We start from the raw sequence: 5,312 nt of genomic DNA on the forward strand, positions 1-5,312 counted from the left end.
AGCTTTATAGACCAGCATTAGAACTTTAAAGTCTATCCTCTGACGGACAGGCAGCCAGTGTAAAGACCTCAGAGCTGGACTGATGTGGTCCACTTTTTTGGTCTTAGTGAGGACTCGAGCAGCAGAGTTCTGAATGAGCTGTAGTTGTCTGACTGATTTTTTAGGTAGACCTGTAAAGATGCTGTTACAGTAATCAAGCCTACTAAAGATGAATGCATGGACTAGTTTTTCCAGGTCCTGTTGAGACATCAGATCTTTTATCCTTGAAATATTCTTGAGGTGATAGTAAGCTGACTTTGTTATTGTCTTAATGTGTTTTTCTAAGTTTAGGTCTGCATCCATCACTACACCCAAATTTCTCGCCTGGTTTGTGGTTTTTAGATGTATAGATTGAAGTTCTCTGGTGACCTGTAATCGTTTTTCTTTGGCGCCAAAGACTATTACCTCAGTTTTGTTTTTGTTTAGCTGGAGAAAATTGTGGCACAACCAGTCATTGATTTCCTCAATGCATTTACCAAGAGCCTGCACAGGGCCTCGGTCTCCTGGTGACATTGTGATATATATTTGTGTGTCATCTGCATAGCTGTGGTAGTTTATTTTGTTGTTCTTTATAATCTGTGCCAGTGGGAGCATGTAAATGTTAAACAGAAGGGGTCCCAAGATGGAACCTTGGGGAACTCCACATGTGATACTTGTCTGCTCAGATGTGAAGTTACCTATTGATACAAAGTATTTCCTGTTTTCTAAGTATGTTTTGAACCAGTTTAGTACAGTTTCTGAAAGACCTGTCCAGTTCTCCAGTCGTTTGAGTAATATGTTGTGGTCAACTGTATCAAATGCTGCACTGAGATCCAGTAAAACTAGGACTGACATTTTTCCACTGTCTGTATTCAGACATATGTCATTAAACACTTTGGTCAGAGCGGTTTCAGTGCTGTGGTTCTGTCTAAAACCTGACTGGAAGGCATCGTAGCAATTATTCTGTTTAAGAAGTAATTGAGCTGTTGAGAAACTGCTTTTTCAATGATCTTACTTAAAAATGGGAGATTTGAGATCGGCCTGTAGTTGTTCATTTGTGTCTTGTCAAGATTGTCCTTTTTCAGTATAGGTTTGATTACAGCAGTTTTTAGTGGTTCTGGAAACACACCTGATAATAAAGAAAAGTTGACGATCTGTAACAGGTCTGACTCTAAAGTCTTTGAGACCTTTTTGAAAAAACTTGTTGGCAGGACATCTAAACAGCAGGAGGAGGAGTTCAGTTGACCTAAGATGTCCTCCAGGTCTTTGCTGTTAATAGGTTGAAACTGTTTCATGGTGTTTAAACAGTTTTTTGGTGGACACAGTACATATCCTGGATCTGCTGTTGATGTACCAATTGCTTGTCTAATTTTTTGGATTTTTTCTGTGAAGAATTTGGCAAAGTCATTGCAGGCCATGGTCGAATGAAGTTCAGCTGCCACTGACACAGGAGGGTTTGTTAGCCTGTCAACTGTAGAAAATAAGACCCGAGCATTATGGCTGTTTTTAGTGATGATGTCAGAGAAGTAGGACCTCCTTGCACTCCTCAGTTGTAAATTATAATTGTGATGTTTCTCTTTATAAATGTCATAATGAACCTGGAGGTTTGTTTTTCTCCATCTGCGCTCAGCTTTCCTACACTCTCTTTTTTCATTTTTCACCAGTGTGGAGTTTCTCCATGGAGACTTTTTCCTTCCAGAGATAACCTTCACCTTAATGGGAGCAATAGTGTCCATTACATTTAACATGTTAGCATTGAAGCTATTGACGAGCTCATTGACTGACCCTCTGGACAGGTCAGGTGTTAATGGGAAGACCTGGTTAAAAATTGCACTACTGTGTTCAGTTATACACCGTGTTGTGATCACTGTTGTTGATATATTTGTGTGGGCTGAGATTTTACTTTCAAAGAAAACACAGTAATGATCAGACAGGCCCACATCAGACACAGTAACCTTTGAAATGCTCAGGCCTTTGGAGATCAGTAGGTCAAGAGTGTGTCCTCTATTATGTGTGGCCTCTGTTACATGCTGAGTCAGCCCAAAGTTGCCCAGAGTGTTACTCAGGTCTTTAGTCCCTTTGTCCTGAGGGTTGTCCACATGAATGTTAAAATCCCCAACAATAATTACACAGTCAAAATCAACACAGATCACAGACAGCAGTTCACTGAGGTCATTAAAAAAGTCTGTGCAGTATTTGGGAGGCCTGTAAACATTAAGAAACACAACTTTGGATGGGGCCTTCAGCTGTAAAGCCACATATTCAAAAGACTGAAAACTTCCAGGAGATAGCTGCTTACATTGAAATGATTCATTAAATAAGACAGCAACCCCCCCCCTCCTCTCCTGCTCACCCTGGCCTCACTGATAAAACTGTAGTTAGGAGGGGTCGTCTCGATGAGAACAGCTCCACTGTTACTTTGGTCCAACCAAGTTTCAGTTAAAAACATAAAATCAAGGCTGTGCTCAGTGATTAAATCATTAATTAAAAATGTTTTCCCAGCTAAAGATCTAACGTTTAATAAAGCCAACTTGAGTGTTTTAGAGGCATTACTTGTCCCCTCGTGTTTGGGAGCAGTCTGTGGCACACAAGGTATGTTTACTATGTTTAAAGATCTTTTAGAGTGCATCTCTCTGTGTTTTGACCAGGCCACATGTCTCCTGTCACCTAAAAGTACAGAAATTTTAAAACCTTCTAGTAAACAGGGTCCCAGCTTCTCCTGGGAAAAGTCACCACTGCCATAATCCTCACAGCCCGGACCCTTCACACATCACACACAGACAGGTGTACTGTTTTGCCTCCTTGTAAATCTCACATTTGATGATGGACCACAGGTTCTCAAAGGGGTTCAGATCAGGTGAACAAGGAGGCCATGTCATTAGTTTTTCTTCTTTTATACCCTTTCTTGCCAGCCACGCTGTGGAGTACTTGGACGCGTGTGATGGAGCATTGTCCTGCATGAAAATCATGTTTTTCTTGAAGGATGCAGACTTCTTCCTGTACCACTGCTTGAAGAAGGTGTCTTCCAGAAACTGGCAGTAGGACTGGGAGTTGAGCTTGACTCCATCCTCAACCCGAAAAGGCCCCACAAGCTCATCTTTGATGATACCAGCCCAAACCAGTACTCCACCTCCACCTTGCTGGCGTCTGAGTCGGACTGGAGCTCTCTGCCCTTTACCAATCCAGCCACGGGCCCATCCATCTGGCCCATCAAGACTCACTCTCATTTCATCAGTCCATAAAACCTTAGAAAAACCAGTCTTGAGATATTTCTTGGCCCAGTCTTGACATTTCAGCTTGTGTGTCTTGTTCAGTGGTGGTCGTCTTTCAGCCTTTCTTACCTTGGCCATGTCTCTGAGTATTGCACACCTTGTGCTTTTGGGCACTCCAGTGATGTTGCAGCTCTGAAATATGGCCAAACTGGTGGCAAGTGGCATCTTGGCAGCTGCACGCTTGACTTTTCTCAGTTCATGGGCAGTTATTTTGCGCCTTGGTTTTTCCACACGCTTCTTGCGACCCTGTTGACTATTTTGAATGAAACGCTTGATTGTTCGATGATCACGCTTCAGAAGCTTTGCAATTTTGAGACTGCTGCATCCCTCTGCAAGATATCTCACTATTTTTGACTTTTCTGAGCCTGTCAAGTCCTTCTTTTGACCCATTTTGCCAAAGGAAAGGACGTTGCCTAATAATTATGCACACCTGATATAGGGTGTTGATGTCATTAGACCACACCCCTTCTCATTACAGAGATGCACATCACCTAATATGCTTAATTGGTAGTAGGCTTTCGAGCCTATACAGCTTGGAGTAAGACAACATGCATGAAGAGGATGATGTGGACAAAATACTCATTTGCCTAATAATTCTGCACTCCCTGTATGAGGACACAGCGTATAGGTTCAACACTGACCCTGGGTCAGCATGTGCAGGCTGCCATGGTGTTGGTGTCACCACTACAGACAGCTCAGGTTCAACTGGTTCTTCTTTGATTTGCTTCTATAGCACAAAGTTTGACACCAGTCTGGTCCAGTTAGCATCTGAATCCATAAACGTGTGACCTCGTCCCACCAGAGGACGTCAGCATCATGGGGATAATGTCTACAGCAAGAAAACACAGGGACAGTTGGGTTTGCTGCACATCTGGAACACACAATTAGCTCAGGTATGTTCATGTCTCTAACACCAATACAATGACTGAGTGCTCTATAGCAGCTAATGCTAACAACTGTAACACTGCTGTTTGTCATGGTTTTTAGACCAAATGATAACAAAACGTTGGGAAAAGTGAAATATTGTAACATGAAATCATAAATTATTACATTTAAACAACAATAATACAGCTAAATTTCCCCTGTTGGCTCATAAGCTGCTCACCTGGATGCTAACTCAGTGCAGTCCTCTCGGAACATTAGATAATCAACACACACTCACTTATTTTTGAGAGGCTGACTTCACTAAACTCACAGAAACTCTTAAGAAGCTCCTCAAATGATGACTTTGGAGTTTTGTTTTACTGTCAGTGTATAAAAGCTAGAAAAGGAAGAAAAGTAGGAGAAATGATCAAAGTGCTGCTGTGTGCAGGAAGAACTACAACATGTTAGTGAGAAACACAAACAGGGTGTGAAACACACTCCAGAGGAAACGCTGTGTGCAGGCTGTCTGTGACTTCCTGTATCTCTGCCACATGCTGCTCTCTGCTCTTTGTCACAGACTGGGACAGACACCAGTGAAACCAGTCACTGTGGTCGCAGCAGATGGCCGCCCCTCCCTGAGCCTGGTTCTGCCGGAGGTTTCTTCCTGTTAAAAGGGAGTTTTTTCTTCCCACTGTCGCCAAAGTGCTTGCTCATAGTGGGTCATATGATTGTTGGGTTTTTCTCTGTATCTATGAAGCGCCTTGAGGCGACTTTTGTTGTGATTTGGCGCTATATAAATAAAATTGAATTGAATTGAATGTGCTTGTAGCCAGCAGCCTGTAATGTGAGGCTGCTTGAGTCAGTCGTCTGCTTCCACCATGTAAACCTTGGTGTCTCCTACATGTACAGATGTTTCCTACAGACTGTGCTGCTCCAGTTGTCACACAGATGTTGAATCAGCAAAATCTGCTGTCACGTCCTCCCTGGTCCCACAGATAACAGGCTGCATACAAGAGGCTCACCTCTCCTACCTGCTGCTCCACTCCCCATCGCTGTTTTGGCCACGCCTCCCGTTGGTCAGCAGGTAAAGGTGAAGCCTGGGACATGGAAGCCTTTACAGCAGAGCTTCATGGGCCTGACAGCGTCCAGCAGCAGACT

The sequence above is a fragment of the Aulonocara sp. 'chitande type north' Nkhata Bay genome, linkage group LG3 (genome assembly GCF_057382095.1).
Source record: "Aulonocara sp. 'chitande type north' Nkhata Bay isolate Kocher_YH1m ecotype deep benthic linkage group LG3, A_spYH_male_GT1.1, whole genome shotgun sequence".
Classification (NCBI taxonomy): domain Eukaryota; kingdom Metazoa; phylum Chordata; class Actinopteri; order Cichliformes; family Cichlidae; genus Aulonocara; species Aulonocara sp. 'chitande type north' Nkhata Bay.